The sequence below is a fragment of the Sus scrofa genome, chromosome 3, assembly GCF_054392235.1.
Source record: "Sus scrofa isolate SSC_HxYL_T2T_F1_AM1 chromosome 3, Sscrofa_HxYL_maternal_Yorkshire_Landrace_v2.0, whole genome shotgun sequence".
Taxonomy (NCBI): domain Eukaryota; kingdom Metazoa; phylum Chordata; class Mammalia; order Artiodactyla; family Suidae; genus Sus; species Sus scrofa.
In genome coordinates, this window is record NC_139385.1 from 90,026,108 (window position 1) to 90,052,213 (window position 26,106).

Here is a 26,106-nt window from a genome sequence, read left to right on the forward strand (position 1 = left end):
TTAAATGTAATTCTTACAGCAGGTCTGTGAGGTGGGTACATCATTATTCCTTTAAGAAGCTGAACTTTCGAGAACTTAACATGCCCAGCTAGAAAGTGGTAGAGCTAGAATGCAAACACAGAACGCATGAATACTGCTATACCATAACATGTTCTTTTGTATCATATGCCTATTAAACATGATTCAGAGGGAGGGGGAGAAAAGCCAACTGGACAAAGTTCTCTAAACTCTCAAAGCCTCTATGTCTAATAATTATTTTTCTAGTGTTATGGATTTATCAGTTAAATTTACCTAGTTGAAGTTAGAAATAACATTTGCAATACAGTCCTATTTTTAAAGATACCGATGCTAGAGTTGGTTTTACATGGACCTGAACACAGGTACACACACATATGCTCTGCATACAGGGTAAAAAAGTAGCAATTGAAAGTAGAAATGACAGCAGGACTTCTAGTAAACCAAGATTCAAATAAAAAAAGGAGGGAAAAGTAAGAAAACTAGTATGTGTTTATGGAGACTTTCATGTTATCAGTTACTGTGTTAAAATGCTCTTTTAATCCTTACAACAATTCTATTATTATTCTCACTTTACATAGGAGAAAATTAAACTGTGAAGAGGATATTACTCCTATACTCCTATTTGGGAGATGAAGAAACAAAGGATTAGAAATTGTGATCAAAATCACATTGTTAAAAGTGTCAAAGCTGAGTTAAAAACCCAAAGTTAGCTAAATTCCAAAGCCTATGGACTTAATCACTGCAGATGGTAAAGAGACTCTGGGTAGCCCCCATGATTCCCACGTCCTGGTGTTCACAACTTTGTGTAATCCCCTCTTCTTGAGGGGGAACAAAATTTGTAACTTGCTTCTAAACCATAGAACAAAGGCAAAGATGATAGACTATCACTCTATTGTTAGGTGGCTCTCTTTGAGAGTTTAGAGATGCTCCTGGATGGCTTGATGAAGTTAAGTGGTCACGCTGAGAAAATCTATATAGCAAGGAACTGCAGGAGACACTTAGGAGCTGAGAGCAGCTTCCAGCCGGCAAGAGGCTGGGGTTCTCAGTCCTACAACTGCAAGGAATTCTGCCAACAACATGAATGACCTTGAAGGCAGATTCTTCCTTAGTTAAGCCTCCAAATGAGAACACAGCCTGACTACTGCTTTGATTGCAGCCTTGTGAAACCCTGAGTAGAAGACCAAGCTAAGTTGTGCCCATACTCCTTCCTCATAGAAACTGTAACATAAAAAATTTGCATTATTTTAAACTACTAAGTTTGTGGTAATTTGTACTCAGTCATACAAAGCTAATACACCATGCTACCTTGGTTTTCCCTATGCTTGGAGTACAGTACGTTCTTTTTTTTTTGTCTTTTGTCTTTTGTCTTTTTTTGTCTGTTGTTGTTGTTGTTGTTGTTGCTATTTCTTGGGCCGCTCCCGCGGCATATGGAGGTTCCCAGGCTAGGGGTCAAATCGGAGCTGTAGCCACCGGCCTACGCCAGAGCCACAGCAACTCGGGATCCGAGCCGCGTCTGCAACCTACACCACAGCTCATGGCAACGCCGGATCGTTAACCCACTGAGCAAGGGCAGGGATCGAACCCGCAACCTCATGGTTCCTAGTCGGATTCGTTAACCACTGCGCCACGACGGGAGCTCCCTGCGCCACGACGGGAACTCCCCAGTACGTTCTTAAGAAATGGTAGTTATTCTTATGGTAGTCAAATGAAAACTTGGAATATCAGAGTCAAAGAGAAATGTAACAGACAAAATTAACAGTTAATTGTTTCTAGGAGTTCCCACTGTGGCGCAACTGAATTGGCAGTGTCTCTGTAGCTTGATCCTGATCCTCGGCAGGGCACAGGGGGTTAAAGAATCTGGCATTGCAGTGGTGCAGGTTGCAACTGCAGCTCAGATCTGATCCCTAGTCCAGGAACTATACATGCCATTGGGTGGCAAAAAAAAAAAAAAAAAAAAAATTATTTCCAGAGTAAGCTGATTTAGAAGACACTAACAGGAGTTCCCGTCGTGGCGCGGTGGTTAACAAATTCGACTAGGAACCATGAGGTTGCGGGTTTGATCCCTGCCCTTGCTCAGTGGGTTAACAATCGGGCATTGCAGTGAGCTGTGGTGTAGGTTGCAGACATGGCTTGGATCCCGCGTTGCTGTGGCTCTGGCATAGGCTGGTGGCTACAGCTGTGATTAGACCCCTAGCCTGGGAACCTCCATATGCCATGAGGCACTCAAGAAAAAGGCAAAAAAAAAAGACACTAACTGAAAACTTGTATATTACTCCCCAAAATTATTGAGTGTACTATCATGTGAAATATTATATTTCTAGTGTTGCTTATCCATACATTTAGTTTTAACATCTTACACAATACGCACAGTAAATTGGCCAGTAGTCCTATACTAGATATGGAGAAATATTAAAACATAGTTTCAGGTTCCTATTACATTGTTATAAATTGTGGGTTTTGTTTTGCTTTGTTTTGTTTTCTTTTTACAGCCCCACTGGAGGCATATGGAAGTTCCCAGGCTAGGGCTGAATCAGAGCTACAGCTGCCACCTATGCCACAGCCACAGCAACTTGGGATCTGAGCTGTGTCTGCAACCTCTACCACAACTCACAGCAATGCTGGATCTCTGACCCACTGAGTGAGGCCAGGGATTGAACCAGCACCTTCATGGATACTAGTTGGATTCATTTCTGCTGTGCCACAATGGGAACTCCTAAATTGTGATTTTTTTTTTTTTGAGCACTGTAGCATTTTAGAATAGCTTAAATATGATGTATTAAGTAATGCAGGGCAAGGGATCAAAAAATGAAACCCTGATGAAACTACTACCAGCATAATACTCTCAGTGCATAAGTACATATGGATTTTGCTTACCAGTGGTAGTTTATACTAAACACACAATGTAATTCCACATATTTAGCTATCAAGTAGGTTAGAGAACCTGAATGGGTTTCCCTTTAATAGATTTAAGTTTTGCTATTGTGAAAAAAAGAGGGGCTAGTGCTCATATCTAACTAAACTGCAAAATGACTTCTCTGATTATTCCTTCTGCCAGAGCCCCCTTTCCTTTCTGTATTTATATTGGCATGTGAATGTACAGTTTCTGTTGAACAAGTCATTAATAATGGTGTTTATTGATTGACTGAACATGTTAACCTTCCTATTGCCACGTATACAAATATATGCTGAACATATGGCAAACACAGGCATAGGTCCTTTATAGGTGTTGCAGAAAATCTGCCTGTTCTTCATCTAATAAGAATATATGGGAGTTCCCGTCGTGGCGCAGTGGTTAACGAATCCGACTAGGAACCATGAGGTTGCGGGTTCGGTCCCTGCCCTTGCTCAGTGGGTTATCGATCCGGCGTTGCCGTGAGCTGTGGTGTAGGTTGCAGACATGGCTCGGATCCCGCGTTGCTGTGGCTCTGGTGTAGGCCAGTGGCTACAGCTCCGATTTGACCCATAGCCTGGGAACCTCCATGTGCCACGGGAGCGGCCCAAGAAATAACTAAAAAAAAAAAAAAAAAAAAGAATATATGAACCCTGATGACTAGCAGCATTCATAATTCTTTACAGGTTTAATAAATATTATGCAGATATAGCATTAGTAACAGTAGCTAGATATTTTCTTCATATTTCTTTTGAAGGTAATGAAGATTTCTATCAGTTTTTCTGGAAATTAACACTAATAATATATGTAGATATTTGTGATTTGGCTTTTTCTAATACTGAAATGATTCAAAGTATAAGGGAACATATTAATTAAAATTTATGTACTTCTAAATTAAATTATCCAGTTAACAGCTTTTTGTTTTGTTTTGTTTTCTGCAAATCTGACCATCAGCATTTACTTTTATGTTTAGGTCCATGATTATGAATTATTTGTGGAAAAGTAAAAGTAAAATCATGCTGGATCCCTGAAAGAACTAAGTGCAATAATACACAATGTGTATTTTCTTCCTATGATATGTTATCTACAAATGGATAATGAGGAAAGCAAACCAGTCTGACTTGTTCTAGTGTCAAGGAGATTCTTTATGGCTATTCCCTAACCCAAGTGCCAACTAGAGCAACTTGGAATCTTTTTTAGAACAAGATGGGTTATAAATGCAAATATTTTTAGAAGGCCAAACCACCAGGTTTAATACAGTTTTCAAACTATTGTTGACTTCCTGATGTGGTTTCAAAATATAGGAACCTGCTAAATCCATTACTTAGTATATATAACCTATGAACTGATTTTAGACTTAAAGTGAAATTATTTTCCTCTCTGCCCTTTGACAAAATTTGGTGAGTCTTTCTTTGATATATTCATAATATAAGGTCATTTGGCTTTATGAGATCAGAGATTGAGGAGGATTTATCATTTTACAGTTAAATATAGTTCACATTGGAGGTTGATAGTCTTACTCTCCTTATTATAAAACTGTAAAGAATTGAATTTAGAAAAACATAATATAAGAATTTCCTCTCACCTATTTTTTGCTGCTTGCTTCTCTTTTGTTCTTCCTTTCCCCTCAACTTTAGCTCTTTAGTGGGTAAAATACCGTTTCACAAAGTGTTATGTTTGCAGTTTCCAGAATGACTTCTTACTAGTGAAATTTGCATCAACTTTTTTTCTCCCCAACTGTTATTTTCACTTTTGATTTGTTTAAACAGTCTTATAAATGCCTGAAATATTGATATTTTTAAGCAAAGATATGGTTTCAAAATTGAAAGAAACCTTCCTAAATTAAGACATAAGCACTCAAACGGCCCTTTCCTCTCTTTTAAAAAATATTCTAACATACTCCCTTTCTTGTGGATTTCATTTCACTGGATTAAGATTACTAGCCCTCTGAAACCGGGCTGAATTGGATTACTGTCAAGAATTACAGGGAGGTGGTATTAAAAATACACACTTCAAGTATCTCAAATAGCAGGAATGACTGATTTCAGCGCCAGAGAAGTGTGATAGGTGCCTGGGAGGAGGCCCTGGAACTAGGGGAAACTTTGGAGAAAGACTGGGTGGGGGAAGGCTTCCATAGAGAGACTATGCACTGTTTCCGGAGTCCATGGATTGTTGGGGAAGGGGTGACCTTAAACCTTTCAAAGGACATGTAATTGGGAAACTCAAAGTGAACAGCCTTTCACTTTGAAAGTGTGAAAGGAAAGGTGGAATGTTATGGAAGTATCTACTTTAATATGTGCTGGGGACTTTGAGATGTTTGGAGTCGGTTGGTCTGGGGCGTGGGCGAGGGCCACGCAGAGGGGTCGCGAACCCGTCCGGGGGAGCGGCCGGCGGCACCCGGCTGCTCCAGAGAGCACCTCGGGGTGGGGGAAGGGAAGGGTCGTGGGGAAAAGTCGAGTTCATCGTGAGTTTCTGTCTTTGCGTGGAGGCCTCTTAGAGGAGGCGCCGAGCAGTCGCGCGGGGCATTCCCTGCTCCGGGGGAACGCCAGCGGCGCCCGCGCCCAGCCCGGCCCTCTCCCAAGGCTGCGAACACTCCCCCCCGGCCTGGGCCGCGGCCCGCCCGCCCCGGCGGAGCCGCGCGGTGGATTGTGGGCTGGGGGCTGCGGCGCCCTCGCGGCGGCCTCTGGAGCAGTCTCCCCGGACCTGGCCGGGCCGCGGCAGGCCGGCGGGGTGAGGGGAGGCAGTGGAGCAGGGAGCAGAAGCTCTAGTGGTAGTGGTCGCAGCGCGGCGGCGGAGGCGGCGGTAGCGGCTCCTCTGGAGGCCGGGGATGTGGGAGAGGCGGTGGCAGCAGCGGCGGAGGCGGCGCTGCGGACCCGGGGGAAACTGCTGGCTGACAGGACACCCGGGAGAGACGTGAGGGAGCCGCCGCTGCCGCCTCTTAACCCTTGAGCGGAGCTGGGCTCGAGAGGGCGACCCTTTGCTCCCCCGGCTGACGAGCCAGCCGGCGCGGGGCGGGGGCGGGAAGCCGGGCTCGGGCCCAGCGGGGCTCCGGGCGGCGGCGGCCGCGGAGCAGCAGCCTCGGCGCGACGTGGAGGGTTGGAGGCGGCGGCAATGCACTAGGCCTCGCTCTGGGGCGGCTGCCCGGGACCCGCAGGTAGGTGTCTGACCGGCCCCACCGCCCCCCAGCATTTCGCGCGTCCCCTCCCGCCTCCCCCCAACCTCCGGTGAGAGAGGACCGAGACCCCACCCCCTCTGTCTCCTCCCCGGCCCAAGCCGGCGGAGTTTCTCGGCCACAACTGACGGGCGCCGAAGCTTCCATTCCTGCTGGCCGCCTTCTCCTCCTTTTCCTTCTCGCTCTCGCTGTGGGATCGGCCGGCAGCTGTGTTCCTCACCTCCAGCCCGCGGCCGCGACGCCGCTCTTTTCCCTTCTCAACCCCTCTCGGGGATCCGGGCTGTGGAACTTCCACCACCCCCTTTAGATGCTCCCCCCAAACTTTCCCTTTCTTTTCCCAGCTGGGCCCTTAGCCCTCTTTTGATCCAAAGGGGTAATTTAAATTGAAGGAAAAAAATCATTTGTCTTCTTGGCCAAGGCCAGCCAGAGAATAACTCGGTATATTTCACTTTGGCACTGTAGCTCACAATCATTTGTTCAATAATTAATTTTTTTCAGTTATGCTTCTTTCCATCTCTGCGTTGATACAAAGGCAGGCCTCCCCTGCCGTCCTGCCATTGACAAGGGAACTTTTGCCTGCCCATATAATTAACCACTTGGTCTGTCCTTGTGCTGAATTCGGGATGCTCTTTATAAAATTTTGGCTGACCCGGGTTTTTTCGTTTTGTTTGTGGGTTTGTTTGTGTGGGTTTTTTGTTTGTTTGTTTGTTTGTTTTTTTGAATTCCCCTTTAACTGGTTTTATTTTGGTCTTTATTGAGGCTCTCCTTACTTTCATAGAATTAACTTGGCATGTTTTTGTGTTTTGTTTTTAATCGCTTCTATTTCTGATTTGTCAAACCCCAGGGTAGTCTTAATAGTAAATGCTTGCAAGGCAAGTGATGTCATGATAGTATATTGGGAAATGTGTTATTGTGGTAACTTAAACTGTAAATTTGAATGGACATCCAGGATGACTTTTATATCTGATGGATGGTTCTAGTTGGAAAAGTGTCTTGAGAGCCTTAATGACTTCTAAGCAGTTATGATAGAACAGATGGAATGATGGGATTTGTTTGTTTGACTGTGTTTGTATAGCAGTCAAAGTCTGATTTCCTAGAAGTGGGTATTAGTATTACCTGATGGTTCATAGTGGTCATCACTGCTTAGGATAGATTTTGGTAAAGTGATCAATATGTGCAGATTTTGGGCGATTGATAGTTATGGTTTGGGGGAATAGATGTTTGTGATTTTATTGTGATTTGGCTATTTTTGAATTATGCTCTCTGTTAATTTCAGAATTATTGCACCATCAGGACAGATATTACAAGAAGATCACTTTCAAAAGAAATAAAAATTGTTTTTATGGTTTTCTTTATGATGCATTATACATTACAACAAAACTGTAAAGACTGTTCATGTGTTGTTGATGATATATTTTGTTCTTGGAGAGGTATTGTTACTCTAACCTTTTGCTTTCTGAAGTGGTTTTCATTGCTTCCAAATTAAAGTTTACTGGGAAAGATGGAAAAACTTGCAAATGTTTGTTTCCTGGCAGTTAATTTCTGGATAGGTATTAAGTTTTTATGTTAGAATCAAAATCAAATCTAACATAACTCATGAAATGGCAAACTTTGCAGAATTTGTTCTTAGTCACATTCCTTTCCTATCAATAAAAGTTGATCAAAATTCCTTTTTCCCGTTTTTAGCCTTTTTTTTTTTTTTTTTTTTTTTGGGCTGCACCCATGGCATAGGGAGGTTCCCAGGCTGGGGGGTGAATCAGAGCTGTAGCTGCCAGCCTGTGCCACAGCCACACAGAGCAACACAGGATCCGAGCCCGAGCCTCGTCTGTGACCTAACCACAGCTGGATCCCCAATCCGCTGAGTGAGGCCAGGGATTGAACCCGCATCCTCATGGATAGTTGGATTTGTTTCCACGGCGCCACAACAGGAACTTGCTTTTAGCTTTTTAAAGACCTTTATTGAATAAAGTGCACTCATTTAAAGTGTTAAATTCATCAGTTTAAAAAAAATTAACATCACCATAATTTAATATTAGAACATTTTCAATCTGCCCATCTGCAATTACTCCCCATTCTCCTCACCCCAACCCCTAAATGTAGGTAACCACTAATCTACTTTCCATCACAATATTTGCCTATTGTGGTTCATTTGTATAAAGAGTATTAGCTCTTTGAAAAGTATTTCTTTTAAAATTAAATTCCATGTTTAGAATATTTGAGTCAAGAAAAGATCAACTGATCACTGATATTAATAAGTGGTGTTTTAAACAATTGACATGCTATTTGTTTGTATTTATCATAAATTACTATAAAAAGGGGAGGAAGAAAAAAGTTTGCATGAATGACTTCAGTGATCTCAAGAGGTAGTCTAGTCAGCTGGGAGTCAGTAAGGAAAAGTTGAAGGAGTGTTTTTGCCATTGGATGTTAGGGTTGGAAAAGACCTGAAAGGTCATCAGTTTATTTCCTGCTTGCTTTGCAAATAGATGGCAGGAACCAGATGAAGAAATCTGCAGAGTGGAAGCTTGAATCTCTAAGATGCACAGCTCAAGAATCACAATGTGACTATGGAAATGGTATTTTGCAATTAGAACTGTTTAGGTTCTATGTATGTATGTATGTATTTGACATTTCAGTAGCAGAACTGGACATTTCCCCAACTTTGGGATGGAGGGGAAGAGGGGACAACTATATCTGTATAGATGTGATCTGTGTTACAGAGTCCTCTAAGATGCTTTAGCCTAGAGGAGAATGGCATATGTATTATTTAGGTAACTTTTATACTATTACCATCTTATTTTTAAAAATCCAAATTTTAAAAACAAAGTCCTTTTTAAAAAGTTATACAGGGCTGGTTGGAGGGCTCCTTTTTCAAAGGCTCAGGGCCCTAACATCTAAACGAGTGGTACTCAAATGGGCCGTTTTGCCCTCCAAGGGACATTCGGCAGTGTCTGAAGACATCTTTCATTGTAACAGCTGAGGGTGGGGTGCTGTTGGCCCTAGGGGGGTGTTGCTAAATATCCCACGATGCACAGGACAAATCTTACCCAACCCTGAACCCAATCCCCCCAACAAAGAATTGTCTGACTCCAAATATCACTAATATTCTAAACCTGTGGTTTGCATAATTCTGGTAAGGGCCTGAACTAATATTCTTTGACTTCTATCACATGGGAAAATACTCTCAGTGGATTCTGTTTGGCGGGTTAGATTAACCCTTAGGTCCTCTAGCAATTCTCTCTACAGGGGGAGGCAGTTGAGGGAAAATTAAAAGGAAATCTGTGACATAATGCAGGTATTCTTTAGTCTGTTGTCTTCAAATTTGAATTAAAAATATTTTTTTTTTTTGCAAATGGAAGCCTTATTTTAGTGCAAATTTGAACTATTACATTTTGAATTGTTTGTTACTGGTGTGTAGGTTTTTGAAATTGGAATAAATCTAAATTGAAATTTTGATTTTTTTCCCTTGTAGCTTCATCTACTGAGAAGGTAGATAAGTAAGCTAAGTGTTTTAATTAATTAGTAATACATTTTGTAATCCAGAAAAATTCAAAACTTACACATGAATCACATCTTATTTTTCTTATAGACCCCACTTTTGACTAATTTCTTTTTAACAAGCTTAATTTGGTGATGAAAGAAGAAAAGATTGAAAAGTTGGGAACACTATTGCTATTTACCAGCCTTAAGACTTTAGATAAATTACTCAACCTTTCCGAGCTTTAGTTTTCTCATCTATAAAATAGGAATAGAAGTTCCTGCTGTGGCACAATGGGATTGGCTGTGCCTTGGGAACTCTGGGACACGGGTTCAATCCCCAATGTGGCACAGTGGGTTAAGGATCCCACCTTGCTGCAGCTGTGGCTCAAGTTGCAACTGCAGCTCAGATCTGATCCCTAGCCCATGAACTCCATATGCTGCAAGGCAGCCAAAAATGGAAAAAAAAAAAAAAAAAAAAAAAGTGATAATACCTGTATTATAGTTATTGTAAGAATTAAATGAGGTATGTTAAGATGCTGTGTCAACTATAAAATACTATATGAGTTAGCTAACTGTACCTGATACTAATATAATGTTATATGTCAATTATACCTCAATTGATGAAATAAGAGTTAGTTGCTTGTTTCAGGAGAATCAAATTAGAAAGGGATAAAGGAGTTCCCGTCGTGGCGCAGTGGTTAACGAATCCGACTAGGAACCATGAGGTTGAGGGTTCGGTCCCTGCCTTTGCTCAGTGGGTTAACGATCTGGCATTGCTGTGAGCTGTGGTGTAGGTTGCAGACGCGGCTCGGATCCTGCGTTGCTGTGGCTCTGGCGCAGGCTGGTGGCTACAGCTCTGATTGGACCCCTAGCCTGGGAACCTCCATATGCCGCGGGAGCGGCCCAAGAAATAGCAAAAAGACAAAAAAAAAAAAAAAAAGGGATAAAAATGCTACCAAAGGAAGAAATATAGAAAGCAAGGCAGAAAATAGTAACTTCTGACAACCTTTCTAAGGAGAAGAGAGAAATTCTAAAAATATATTGGTAACAAACTAGTAAAAGAACTAGTATTATCACCATAATCTGAAACTCTTTGACAAAGGGGCAAACTGCCTTCCTTCAGTAGCACCTGAGAGTATCACTATTACAACACAGTAGAAAACTGATGATTAAAATGGTGAAATTAAGTTACCAAGAAAAGGTTACCTTGTTTTCAAAATATGCTCTTTGAAAAGTCATAAAAATATATAATTTTAGAATTAAAATTTTCAGAAGTGCCTTATTTATGCTAAACATTTTAGCCTTATCAAGAGTAAACTATAGTCTGGATTAATTCTTTTGTTAGGAATAATTCCTTCTGTCTTCGTTTACCATTCATACCTTCCTTTATATTTGAAGGGCTTTTCTACCACTGGTAATTGCTCTCAAATGTGAGGATTTAACTGTAGAAGCAGGGATTTTATTTATTTTTTGTCTTTTTGTCTTTTTCTTGAGCCGCTCCTGCTTATGCCCAGGCTAGGGGTCTAATTGGAGCTGTAGCCACCGGCCTATGCCAGAGCCACAGTAACACGGGATCCGAGCCTGGTCTGCGACCCACACCACAGCTGCTAGGGCAACGTCAGACCCTGAACCCACCGAGCAAGTGTAGGGATCGAACCCGAAACCTCATGGTTCCTAGTCGGATTCGTTAACCACTGTGCCATAATGGGAATTCCTGAGAAGCAGGGATTTTAAACCTACTCACTATTTGTAAAATCTCGTCTCCTAGATCTGTTTCTTGTATTATTTTTTAACTTCCTTTTACACAAAAAGAGATGCTTTTGTTTTTCTACATGTCCAATAGTCCATAGTTGTACTATGGTATTCAGAGTTGAATTAGCTGAAATACATGAAATGAGTGGGGAAAACGTAACTTCTTACAATTTTGTTAACTGGTCATCTTTCCTTCACAATCACACAAAAGTAAAACTACAGATAAACAGAGCTCCCCCTCTCCAGTGAGATTTTTCTGGGCTAGCATGAGGTTAGAGTAGTTAGAGATAGTATTCAGTTTAAGTCATGTTGTGGTATTGGTAGGGTTTTTTTTTTTTTAATAGTGCACTCAAAAAAATTAGATTGTAGGAAATGGAGGCAAGTTTTCATGGCAAAAATGCTACTGATTAGGATAATTTTATGTTCAAATAGCTTTTTGACTAAAAGTAAGTTCAGAGATTGGGTGTTTGTGTATGAATATTGTGATAATGCATCATATTTTATTATGTTTTTCTCCTGTGGGGTGAGTAAAATTTTGAAGTCATAAAGTTATGTCAAAGTTTGTGCCCTGTTTTTTGTTTTGTTTTTTCGGTTTGGCTAGATAAGGCCCTAAACTATAGCAGTGGCAGTTGGAACAGAGAGCAAGGAGTGGATTTGTGATGAATTTTAAAGGTAGTATCCATAGGACAGTTCAAATTGGTACAGAAATTTGAGAATATAAAGGGTTTAGGGAGTTAAGTTGCCATAGCCTTTGTAGCTTGGGAAACTACATAGATGCTGTTGCTGTTACCTGAGTTAGAGAAGAAATAAATTTTTGGCAGGTAGAAGAAGGTGGGAAAGGATGGTAGATAATGAGTTTAAGTTTTGGATATATTGAATTTTAGGTATCTCTGTAGGTGAAGATGCCCAGCAAGCAGTTACAAATTTGGGTATGGAACAATGAAAAGAGGTTAGAATTGGAGAAAGATCTGAAATCCGTCCAGTTTTCTTCATCTCTTCTACTGTTATCTGAGTTCAGGCTACTATCATCTCTCACCTACATTATTACAAGTTTCCTATTTGGTCTCTTTTAATCTTCTCCAGTCCATTCTTAGCACTAGCTACAATCAGCAGTCTTTCTAAATGGCAAATTTGATTATATCATTCCTCACCTTAAGTTTTTTCTCTGACTTTCTTTTATCCTATGATGAAATTCTCATTCCTATTCCTTTAACAGATTTGTACATTCATTTAAGTTCTTCCCCCAACTTATTTCTCTAGCCTAGTGTCTCTCCTCAACTTCTTGCTTCCCGTAAATAGACTGAATTACTTGTGGTTTCTGGCAGTAGACTCTCTCCCTTCCAAGCCTTTGACTTACTGTTTCTTTTTCCTGGAGAGTTCTCCTCATCACACCCTTTCTCCCCTCCCTCTGTCTGACTTATTTCTACTTATCTTAGGTTCTTAGTCAGCCTTCATTGTTTCGTTATCATCATTATTGTTATCACTGAAAAAAATTTTAATCCACAGAAAAGAAAAAAGAATAGTAGAATGAACACACACACACACCCTTTTTCAAACCCTGAAAACAGGATGGAGATATCATTGATACCTAACTCCTAGTACTTAAGCATGCATCTCCCAATTACAGGGACGTTCTTTTACCCAACCGCAGTACCATTATGATATCTAAGAGTATCAACAATTATTCAGTATCATTACTCAACATACTTAAATTTTCCCATCTGTCTCCAAATTCTTTATAGCTTTTTTCCTCCCTCTTATGTGAAATGTTCAGTCAAGTTTCATGCATTGCATTTGACTGTATGTCTGTTTAGTCTGCTCCAGTCTGGAGTAGGCCCATTGTCTCTCTCTCTTCCTTGAAAAGCAGGGGCATTTGTGGAGTTCCCATTGTGGTTCGGTGGTTAACGAACCAGACTAGCATCCATGAGGATGTGGCTTCTATCCCCGGCCTCACTCAATGGGTTAAGGTTGGGTTCCATGTTGGTTGCAAATGCAGGTCAGCTACAGCTTTGCTGTGGCCCTGGCTTAGGCTGGTGGCTACAGCTCCAGTTGGACCCATAGCCTGGGAAATTCCATATGCCATGGGTGTGGCCCTAAAAGACAACAACAACAAAAAAACAGAGGCCTTTGTCCTCAAGTAAATTCTGTATTCTTTATGATTAGATTCTAGTCAAATATTACTGACAAAAACACCTCAGATTATATATATATATATACACACACACACACACACACCATATTAACATTAGGAGGCACATGATATTGGGCTGTCCCCCTGCTGGTGATTCTAGCTCGATCACTTGGTAGAGGTGAAAATTGACAGATCTCTTTACTTTTTAACAAATAATTGACAGGATGATACTTGATGGCCCTGTAAATATCCTGTTCCTAACATCCTTTTAAACCAGGGATTTTAACATCCATTAATGATCCTTGCTTGAATGAATCATTGCATTGGAGGATTACAAATGGTGGTTTTTCTAATTCTTTCATTCTGTCTATGTTTATTACCTTCATTGACTTTTGAGAGCAGGGAGGTCAGGTCAGGTGAAGACTGATGGTAAGCGATTGAATTTATTATTATTATTTTATTTTTTATTGGAGTAGAAGAAACTGAGCTTAGAAATCAGGTCATTCCTCTCCTTTTCCAGAGTCAAGTGAGTGGTGAAGATGGAAGATAGGAAAGAACTTTAATTTAGTACTTGAACATTTTTTTGGTGGATTGATGAGATAGAGGGTAGGAGAGTTGGAATCATTACAGAACAAGGTCTTAGATGAAGTAAAGAAAGGTGAGGTCAAGAACAACAGATTGAGGGATTAACTCTGGAAAAGAGTAGACACCTATACTGTACCACAGAAAGTTAGGAGTTGTGTATAGGTGAGAATTAGGTACGTTTGGATATAGATGGAAGAAGGACTTGTTTTTTAATTGATACGAAGTCGACAATTATTTTTTGAGCACGAGACTGATGGAGATAAGCTAGGGGACATGAGAGTGATGAAAATTTGTTATAAATACTGTGGGGATTGGGAAAGAGAAGTGTTGGAGAATAAGTGAAGGGACTGCTGAGCAGAGCCTCACTTGAGATTGGAATTCATAAATGTATAATATGCCTGTTTTACATAAGTTTTCTCTGACAGTATTCTGCAGCCAGAAATAAAGCAAAGACAGATTGTATTGAAGATGGAAGAGAGAATTGAACATGCAAAGGGGATTGCTGACCATGGGATCAAAACTAAGTAGGGAAGCTACTAAGGTAGAACTAACTGGGCTTAGAGACCCAAACAGTGGGGACAGGTATAGAGGTAATACCGAGCAGTAATTAATTAAAATGCTAATTTATTGTTGGTTTGGGGTTACAGTACTAATGAACTTGTCTTTATGCCTTCAATTGATATTTAATATTTTCATTATTGAGCCACTTAATGACTCTGCACATGAGTTTCTAGCTATTTTGCTTTATTTTCTCTAAAAATAAAATTTCTGGAAAGCATCATCTTTATTGTTACTTTAAAATCTGTAGAGTACAGATTATTTAGATTATTAAATATGTTTAGATTATTTGAAGAACCTTCCCTTTAAGGACCTTTATATCTTGAAATATATTTTATTAATAAAGATAGATTTAGCACTAAACTGTATTTATGCTAGAAAGAAGCAAGGCACGGATAACCCAAAACAGTGGATAAATCTTGGTGTCAATTTTGTCCCTCTTATGAATGTATTAATAGATAATTTTCTTCTAGCAACTATTTTCAAGATAGAGTAGATTATACAGATTTTATTTTAAATTCACTCTTTTCATAGTCATGTTAATAAGTGTCTACTGGTTTATATATTTAAGATATTTGTGTTCTCCAATGACTTGAATGAGTGATTTTAGGATTTATCTGCCAGTCTGTGGCCAAGACACCAAGAACAGAATACCAGTGTTCTACTCTGATTCACTTTGACAAAAGTTTCACTAGTAATACAGTTCTGTCAATGGCCCAAAGGAGTAAAATAAAGCATCCAAGTTATATTTTTTTCATTCAGTTTTTTTACATGCTAGAGACAGATTTTATCTCAGTACAGTTTTATCATTCACTTCCAGGTTTGTGACCCTTAATTAATTTCAGTGGCTGCTATATTATGTTATTTTCCTGTATTAAGTCTCTGATGAGTACTGGGGAAAAAACATTGCTTTTATTTTGAATGACATGTAGTCTTAAAAAAATACATTGTTTATTGAGAATACTTGTGATTTTTATTCCCAATAAGAATGTTACATGTGAAATACAACTTATTTTATAGCCATTTAAAAATTTTTAAATGTAATGTTACAAATATTTACACTTTTTATTCTTTAGTAAAGATTCTCTCTCTCTCTCTCTCTCTCTCTCTCTTTTTTTGCTTTTCAGGGCCACACCCAGGGCATATGGAGGTTCCCAGGCTAGGGGTCCAATCGGAGCTACACCTGCCGGCCTACACCACAGCCACAGCAATGCCAGATCTGACCCGTGTCTGCGACTAATACCACAGCTCATGGCAATGCTGGATCCTTAACCCACTGAGCGAGGCCAGGGATTGAACCTGCAACCTCATGGTTCCTAGTCAGATTCATTTCCACTGTGTCAAGATGGGAACTCCAAGGTTCTCTCTTATTGTTTCTTCTTGTTACGAAATCAAAAGTAAAAAAGGAACTTCAGGAAACACATGTATTCAGAGTTTCCTGCAAGGCACAGGGTCTTGTAAATGTCAAATGGGAATGTAAGGGAAAAGCTAATTAGATTAGCACAACTTTGTTCTTATTTTCTGTGTTCATTTAGCTTCAACTTGATTAACCCCAGTTTAGAAATACTGATATGTGCAAGAAAACAAAAAGGAACAACCATACTGTAGTGTCTAACCAAAGGTTGATTTGATAGAAATTAATAGAAATTTTTTTTTGGCTTTTGTCTTTTTAGGGCCACACCTGTGGCATATGGAGGTTCCCAGACTAGGGGTCGACTCAGGGCTGCCATTGCTGGCCTGCACCACAGCAATACCAGATCCGAGCCACATCTGTGTCCTACACCACAATTCATAGTAATGCTGGATCCTTAACCCACTGAGCAAGGGCAGGGATTGAATCACCTGTCCTCATGGATGCTAGTTGGGTTTGTTAACCACTGAGCCATGATGGGAATTCTGAGATAATTTTTTTAATCATACTAATTTAAGATATCTCAAGTATGTCATATTCTAAGAAACACTTCCTACAATGCTTTTGGAATTTTAAGAGCCAATTTCTGGTAAATGGTATAGTTATGCTTCTTCCATACAGCTAAGACAAAAATAACAATATACTGCTACACAATATTAAAGAATTATCACCCAACATAATCTAGTTTAATCATAGTTTTCTAAAATACTTAAAAGCTTTTAGTTTTAATTTTGTTATTATTATTTTTTCTTTTTATGGCCACACCTGTGACATATGGAAGTTCATGGGCTAGGGTTTGAATCAGAGCTATAGCTGCCATTGCCACAGCCACAGCAACACTGGATCCGAGCTTCCTCTGCAACCTACCTCATAGCTTGCAGCAAGGCTCAATCCTAAACCCTCTGAAAGAGGCCAGGGATCAAACCCGCATCCTCACAAACACAATGGGAACTCTAGAACTTTAAAAATCACATATACATTATTGCACACAACTGTCTCAGCAATGAAACTGAAATTTAAACATAAAGATCTGGGCTTTCAAGAAGTATTAACCCATTAAGGCTGTCATGTAAATAAGTAACTTGTCTTATCTTGATTGTCCATAGTAGCATATTTATCCTACACTGCAGCTCAGAAATTATACTTTTGCTAAGAAGAATAGTAAATTATACTGATGACAATATGATGTCTTTTTCTTTGAGGAATAATTCTCTAGCAGTCCTAGTCTTATAAACTTCTTTGAACCTAAAGCTTCCCTTAAAAAATTATCAGAATCAGATACTGTCGCTAACATTTATTTTTAATATAAGATGGATACAAATAATAATTATTCTTATAAATAATTATTGTTGGATTAGCAATTGATTTGATAAGGAGAAAAAGAAGACAGAAAAGTAGAGTACTAGATGCCTGAAATGGGTGGGAGGCAGTAGTGAAAAACCTCTCCCCTCTTGAAGACGCAGTGCAATTTTGTGACAGAGGCATGGAATTTAGGTGCAAATCTTCACAACTATTAAATGGTCTGAAATTAAGTTACTCTTTTTTTTTTCTTTGTCTATTTGTTATTTCTTGGGCCGCTTCCGCGGCATATGGAGGTTCCCAGGCTAGGGGTCTAATCGGAGCTGTTGCCAGCGGCCTACACCAGAGCCACAGCAACGCGGGATCCGAGCCGCGTCTGCAACCTACACCACAGCTCACGGCAACGCCGGATCGTTAACCCACTGAGCAAGGGCAGGGGCTGAACCCGCAACCTCATGGTTCCTAGTCGGATTCGTTAACCACTGTGCCACGACGGGAACTCCTGAAATTAAGTTACTATTGAACCTGTTTCTTTATCCAAGAGGGGTATTTGATTAATTCATTGATTCATTTCAAAAATATTTTGCTAGGTTGTTAGTCTAGAATGAAAGCAAGCACTTATGAACTGTATAGTTTAGTCAAATACTAGTAATGATGTAATAATTCTTATTGTCTGCTATTTCTTCCCTCTCCTCTGCCATCCTTTTGTGGATAACACATTTTTACTGCACTCTTGATCTTAGGACTTTGGAGAACTTTCAGAACTAGTGGTGGGAATGAGGCAATCCAGGATCACCAGAGTTCCAGCTGATCTCCCTGCCTGCTTCAGATAAGGGTATGAGGCAAAAACAGTAGGATGACAGGCAACTTTTCTGGATCACCTTGCTAATTTTCTTACTGTTGCCTGACAAAGTCCTTTTTTTCTCAAGGTGAGGCATAGCCTGAATTAAGGTGCTTCATAGTCTCTGGTGTGATTATTCTTTCTCTCTGCTTTCTCCTCTCCACCCCACCCCATCCCCATCCCCATGAGTAGCTAACTTTCTTTCTCCATCAATTCCTCATCTCCTTTCTCCATCAATTTTTCTTGTTTGTTTTAAATCTCACTCTTCAGTTGATTCCTTGCTGTTTGCCTACAAATATGCTCAGTTCTCCCATGACCTAAAAAATTCTTGCTCAATTCTTAATCTCTTTTCTTTCATCACCAAGATGTTAATATTGCTGCCTTTATTACTTCACCACTTGCTTAATCTCTTATGGTATGGCTTCTGCCCCAAACACTGTCCTGAAACTTTTCTAATCCAGTATCCTTTCTGAAGTTAATAACCTCTGTGACCTCTTTCCCTGTAGCATGTTGACACTTCTGTTTACACTTTCCTTCTGGACATTTATTCCTTGGCTTCTATAATGATGGTTTTTCTGATTGCTTTCTGCCTTTCTTCTTAAAAGTGTTTGCCTCACCTCTTGCTCTGAGCTCTCATTAGCCCTCTTTTTCTGCATATTACTTTCCATTGGCGAATAACTCTGTTATTCCGGTAATGTGATTGAACTAGGAACAGTGATACAAAATTCAGGGAGGCGGGATTCTGTTTACTACAAGAAAGAATTTTTTTTCCTAAAGCAATTTTAGTTGTTGTATAGTAATAATTTGCTTTTGAAATAGTCAGTTCTACATTACTGAAGGTTTTCAAGTGGAGGCAGAAAGACCCCTTATGGAAAGGATTCATATATTAGGTAGAAAGTTGAGCCAGATGATTTTTTTTTTTTTTGGCTGTGCCCGTGGCATACAGGTTTCCAGGCTAGGGATCAAACCTGTGCCACAGCAGTGATTCAGGCTGCTGCAGTGACAACACCAGATCCTTAACCTGCTGTGCCACAGGAGAACTCTGAGCCAGTTTTAAAGTTGCATCCAACTCAGAGATTGTTAAATTTTATCCTGTCTACTCCACACCCATGATTTGAACTTTGACCTTTATTCAAATGTCTTCCAAAGCATTATTTCGATCCTTTTTGTCTCTTCATCCCTCTTCTCTCCCACAAACACAGTTTTCATCAAAAGTTGTCTGTCTTTTGGGCCATCATGTTTTTCTAGTTTCATGTCATTTTCCAGTACTTTTTTCTTTCATTTTGTTGGCATGACTTTGAGGATTACTGTTCTATGCTTAGGTTACTTTTCTGTTAGTAAATATATATCTGCCCATTTTGGCTTGCTGCCTCCTCCTCTCCCCCTCCCAACTAGGGTCACGCAGACAAAGGACACCAGTAGAGGAAATTTGGGATCCTCAAGTTTAAACTTATTTTAAAGCTTTGTATGGCATAGTTCAAATGTTAAGGTTTAAGATGTATGTAATGATAAATAGTAGTAGTTGCAATTATTTATTAAATGTCGACTATGTGCCAAGTACATAGGTTATGCAAGTTATATTTCATTTAACTCTTACAACATTCCTATGAGGAAGACACTGTTGCTGTCGCATTTAACAAATGAGGAAACTGTCAGGAAGGTAGGAAAGTTGTCAACAGTCACACTAATAAATGGCAGAGGTCTCACTTTATGGCCAGTTTTCTTAACCAATATATTATACTGTGTTACAGGAAAGGTAGAAATCTAGAATCAAATTTTAGAAAGTCAAATAATGTTATACAAACAAGGTGTAATATATTTTTGACTTAGGCTTTTATTTTGTTTTGAATATATGTGAACTTGTATGAGACTCTGTTAGTGGCTTGCATGTGTTTACCTCTTTTTCCATGATAGTCATTCATTTGCTCATTCATCATTGAACATGCATCCAGTTTACTGAGTGCTTAGCCTCTGTGCTGGGCATGGTATAGAAAGATGAATGAAACAAATGAAAGTTTATGATATAGTGAGAGAGGCAGGTTATAAGCAGGTAAATAAATGATCAGTTATAATTTGAAAAAGTATTATAAAGATTGCAAACCATAATGCTAGTAGTAGAGAATAATAGGATCTGTATGTTGGTTGGGGGATAATGTTAGGAGAGAATGTATGTAGATACTATGGTCAGGGAAAGCTTGTTACATAACCACTGTTAAAATTTGGTTGTATACCTCTTCATACATTATATATAGGTATATAAAACTTTTACATCAGAATGAGATTTTTCTATGTATTGTTTTGTAATCTCATAACTAAGTCTCTTGAAACAGTAGCCATTGTGTATTAATATCCTCACCTTCTAGTGCATTCCAACCTCTGCAGTCTGCGTCCACCCCCACTGTTGGGCTTGATGTTGCTCTCTGATGTGGCACTTCCTAATTGCTAAATCCAAAGGAGATTTTTTGTTTGTTTATTTTATTTGCAAATTCTGAGCTGATTTTTCTTTCTTTGGATTTCTCCCACCTTCTTGGTTGTTCCTTCTTATCTTTATCACAACCTTGTCTTTATATCTTTCTTGCATTTCTTTCTTCAGAAATCTTGGAGTCTTTTTAGGTTCTGTGCTTGGCCCTCCTCACTAATACTGTCCTAGAGTGATGTATTCCCCACCATGTCTTAAGTCCATATTGACTCACCGCAGTCTTGTGGATTGAGTCCTAACTCCTTTGTAAGGTACCACCTAGTTTAAGGAATATATATTTTTTTTTATCTAAAGAGAAAAGAAATGTACCTTTATTAATATTTATTATGGAGATTGATACTAGCATCTTCAATCAGTCCACATGTTCCTTTATCAGTCACAATATAGGTAGGTGAGTAAGCTCAAGCATTTAACAGTGGTGCCCTTGGAGTTCCCGTCGTGGCGCAGTGGTTAACGAATCCGACTAGGAACCATGAGGTTGCGGGTTCGGTCCCTGCCCTTGCTCAGTGGGTTATCGATCCGGCGTTGCCGTGAGCTGTGGTGTAGGTTGCAGACATGGCTCGGATCCCGCGTTGCTGTGGCTCTGGCGTGGGCCCGTGGCTACAGCTCCGATTTGACCCCTAGCCTGGGAACCTCCATATGCCGCGGGAGCGGCCCAAGAAATAGCAACAACAACAACAACAAAAAAAAGACAAAAAAAAAAAAAAACAGTGGTGCCCTTCACTTAGTTCATCCTTGTGATGTAATATAGGTTACATGAGTAGTTAATTGTGCTTTCAGATTATGTTATCTAGTTTCAGTTAAACCAGCTCTCACATAATGTTTAATTAACCTAAGATGATTCCTATAGAGAGATTGCATCTTGGCTGAATACTAATACTGGAACCACAAGTAACAAAGCACAGAGTTGGGTTATCCTGTTCTTAGTTCAATATCTTCCATAGCCATGTATAAAAGTACTCAAAAGAGTTGTCAAACTTAAGAATATTTTATGTTTTTTTGTTATTTTTATGTGTGTTTTTCTTTTTAAACAAAAAAATTCCAAATTTACTGACCTTTGCAGAAGTGGCCTGTGACTGACAATAATATTAATCAATAGATAGTGAAACACAGACACACCCACACATTTAACCTGTTCCCACTGTTTTTTTTTTTTTTTTTGAATTTAAAAATTTTTTTAATTTTTTTATCTTTTTAGGGCCACATTACCACATATGAAAGTTCTCAGGCTACGGTCGAATTGGAGCTGTAGCTGCCGGCCTATGCCACAGCCACAGCAACGTGGGATCCAAGCCACGTCTGTGACCTATACCACAGCTCACAGCAGTGCTGGATCCTTAACCCACTAAGTGAGGCCAGGGATCAAACCTATGTCCTCATGGATACTAGTCGGGTTTGTTACTGCTGAGCCATGATGGGAACTCCCTTTTTTAAAAAATTTTAAAATAATGAGTGAGAAAATATAGTAGTTGATTTTCCAGAAACACTCAAGCTATGGTAAGTCTATTTTGAAAATGCATGTTTGCAAATATTCCATCTCTGTGTTATTTTGTTAAATGATGGACTCTTTAAAAACTGAAACTGTAGTTTTCTATCCTGTTTTTAAAACATCAAAATAGAAAGTTTAGAAAGTGTGATCAGAGATTTATTCTGTTTCGTTCTACATACACTTGTGAGTTATTTTTTTCTGTAACAGAAATAAAAAGCTAGGTATAAAAATAAATTGAACAAAGTGCCAAACCTTTGACTCGCCATTTATAAAGTTTAAATCAAAATTTTTAATAATAATGAAGCATAGTGAAATCACATTGCTATCAATTAAAATAGTGTAAAAAGGTATTTTTTGCCATTAATTAATAAACTAGATTATTTTAAAAAGTCCTTCCTCCTTTAAAAATTCCCATTTAGCATAATTGTATTTTACATGCACTAATACCTTGGTATCCTATATAATTTGTAAATGACGGTTGCTTAAATTTTTACTTAACTGATGGGATACAGGATTAAAAAAGTTAGTATATGCTCACAAAGACAGTTAGCATCCTGAGTTCAAAGGAAGGATAGTTTTCTGTGGGTTATGGTCATTAGAAAAGATTTATAGTGAAGGTAAGTATAAGGCTGAACCAAGCTTTTACAGGTTGATAAATAGAGTTGTTCCTGATTAATAAAGCATCATGGTTAATTTTATGTGTCAGCTTTACTGATATAAGGGATGCCCATATAGTTGGTAAAACATTATTTCTAGGCATGTCTTTGTGTTTCTGGAAAAAATTAACGTGATTTATTGACTGAGTAAAGAGATCTGCCCTTGCCAGCATGGGCAGGCATTATCATCATCATCTAATCTTTTGAAGGTCCAAATAAAACAAGCAAAGGAAGGGTGAATTTGTTTTCTCTTTTTGAGCTGGGACATCCATCTCTATCCCACATACATCAGAGGTCTTGGTTCTAGGCCTTTGGACCGAGGACTTAATACCAGTGGCCCTCTGGCTTTCAGGCCTTTGGCCTCAGACTGAATCATACCCCTGGCTTTCCTGGTTCTCCAGTTTGCAGAAGGCACATTGTGGGACTTCATGGCCTCCATAACTAGGTGGTGAGCCAATTTCTTGAATAACTCTCTTACAAATATCCTGTTGGATCGGTTTCTGTGGAGAACCCTGGTTAATACATTTAAAGTAATTCATTTTCATAGGAGAACATTGGGAAAATTCAAAAGAACGTAAACAAAAATAAAAATTTCTTGTAATTTTGTCATTTGGAGGTAACTGTTGTTAATATTGTCCATGCATTTTTTTTTTTTGCCAACATGTATGCTTATTTTAAATTAGAAAATTGGATCATACTGACATATTGTTTTGAAAACTCTTTGCATTTAACAAAATGTGTTACGTTTTTTGTCATTAAATATTCTGCAGTCCTATTTCAGAAAAATTTTTAATTGTAAAAAATATGTATAACACAACACTTCTTAACCATTTTTAAGTGTACAGTTCAGTAGTGTTAAGTGTATTCACATTGTTGTGCAGTCAGTCTCCAGAACTTTTTCATCTTGCAAAACTGAAACTCTATAGCCCACTAAACAACTTCCTATTTTCCCTCCCCCAGCCAGCGACAACCACATTCTACCTTCTTTTTCTCTGAATCTGACTGCTTATATACCTCGTGTAAGTGGGATCATACAGTATTTGTGTTTTCGTGATTGGCTTATTTCACTTAGCGTAATGTCTTCAGGGTTCGTCCAGGCTGTAGTAAATGTAGAATTTCCTTACTTTTTAAGGTGGAATAATAATAATATTCTATTGTGTATATACACCACATTTGTTTATCTATTTGTCTGTCAGTGGACACTTGGATTGCTTCTACCTCTTGGCTGTTATGAATAATGTCATTACATAGGTATATAAATACCTTTTCAAGACCCTTTTTTCAGTTCTTTTGGGTATATACTCACAAGTGGAATTGCTCCATCATGTGGAACTTCTGTTTCTACTTTTTTTGGGGGGAATTGCCATGCTATTTTCCATAATGGCTGTACCATTTTACTTCCCACCAGCAGTGCGTAAGTTTTCTAGTACTTCCCATCCTTGCCAACACTTGTTCTTTTGTTTGGTTGGGTTTTTTTGTTTGTTTTGTTTTTGTCAGAGTGACCATCATAATGGGTGTGAGTCTGCAATCCTATTTTAAATGACAGTGTAGGGAGTTCCAGTCATGCCTCAGCGGAAATGAATCCAACTAGTATGCATGAGGATGCAGGTTCAATCCCTGGCCTCACTTAGTGGGTTAAAGATGCACCATTGCCATGAGCTGTGGTGTAGGTCGAAGATGAAGTTTGGATCTAGCGTTGCTGTGGCTGTGGTGCGATTCAGTCTCTAGTCTGGGAATTTCCATATGCTGAAGGTGCAGCCCTAAAAAGCAGGGGAAAAAAAAAAAAAGACAGTGTAATCCATTGGTTGTGCTATAGCTTATTAAATAGCCAATTCCTTCTTATTTAGGTTGTTTCAAATTCTTCACTCTTAAAAATAATGCTGGGATTATTTTTATCTATATTTTAGTGTGTGTATACTTGTTTCTTAAGGTGTATAAGCTAGAAGTGAAATTTGAAATGACCTTTGAAAGGAGAAGAGGCTTTAGATGGGTAGAAAGGTGGTATGAATATCCCAGAAAGGACACAGCCTTAACAAATTTGAAGAGGCCTTGATAGCATGATGGATTAGAGGGACAATTAGACCACTCTGCCTGGAATAGAGGTCATCCATTGTTAATACAAAATAAGGCTGGAAAGGAAGGCAAACATCAGATTGTGGAAATCCTTGAGTACCAACCTGTAAAGGTTGGCGTTTGTTTGGAAGCTGATGAATAATGTTTAAGTTTTTTGAGCTTAAGTATGACAGAATGAAAACTTGCTAGAAGATTAATCCTAAAGCAATGTGCAGAATGATTTAGACTGGAAGTACAGAGTAGTTAGAGGACCATAGTATGATAGAAGGATGATAGAGTGTAGGCAAATTTAGATTTTATAAAGTAGGGTATATTATATATCAGGATATCACATGTGAAATATAGGAGAAGGGAAATAAAATGATTAGTTAGTATATCTGTGTGTTAACTACTCTGGCAAAATGTTTTGTATACGTTGAAATAGTGGGGGTGGGGAAGGCTTTTGCTATTGTTTTATCTGTAACAGGCAATTTCATAAATAGTTCAGAGTTTACTGTAAATGATTTTGTAATATTGCTCTCTGTAAGCAGATATTATTATAGTGTTAGGAGCAAGTGAAGAAATTTTTGCACTGGGGTAATGCCTGTGTAAGTGTTCAGCTCAGCTGCCTTCTCATTTAGCCTTTTAGGAATTGGTTTCTGTGTATGATATTATTCTTCTGCAACCTTAAAACTTGAAATTGATTGATGTTTTTTCCCTCCATATTTTAAGTTGTGCAATAAGGCCATCTTCAGGCAGGTTAACAGTCATAAATTGAATGTTTTTCCTTCCCTCTGATTTTTACACTTAGATTTTTTTTTTTAATTAAACATTTTTTTTTTTCTTTTTATGTCCGTACCTGTGACATACGCAGGTTCCCAGGCTAGAGGTTGAATTGGAGCTGCAGCTGCTGGCCCACGCCATAGCCACAGCAGTTCAGAATCTGAGAGGCATCTGCGACTCATGCCCCAACTTGCTGTAGGCTGGATCTTTAACCCACTGAGTGAGGCCAGGGATCCAACCCATATCCTTAATGGGCACTATGTCAGGTTCTCAACCTGCTGAGCCACAATAGGAACTCATAACATTATTTAATGTTTAACAGATTTTTTAATGTAAAGTTTCTTTCCTTAAACTTTTTATTGTGAAAACTGAAAAACATACAGAAAAGTGAAAGAATTAGAACATGTTATACTCATGTACTTCACTTAAATAACTTTTAACATTTTGCTGTATTTGTTTTATCTGTGTGTATTTTTTGCTGAATCATTTGGGAGTAAGTTGTAGGTGACATAC

At 39.0% G+C, this 26,106-nt stretch overlaps 1 protein-coding gene across 17 annotated transcripts in view; it reads left to right on the plus strand.

The window, feature by feature from the left end:
• The first annotated feature begins 5,558 nt into the window (after positions 1–5,558).
• The window catches only part of VPS54 (VPS54 subunit of GARP complex), a 119,356-nt gene continuing 98,808 nt past the window's right edge, over positions 5,559–26,106 (plus strand). For 5 of the 17 annotated variants that reach the window (XR_014841814.1, XR_014841816.1, XM_085019058.1 and 2 more), the window contains exons 1-2: positions 5,559–5,857; positions 5,950–6,062. The gene's annotated coding sequence lies outside the window, so the exon portion shown is untranslated. Of the gene's footprint in view, positions 6,063–6,189; positions 6,519–15,710; positions 15,943–18,036; positions 18,223–26,106 lie in introns of those variants that run through there. The other 12 variants (XR_014841815.1, XR_014841817.1, XM_085019060.1 and 9 more) reach the window with 5 other exon arrangements.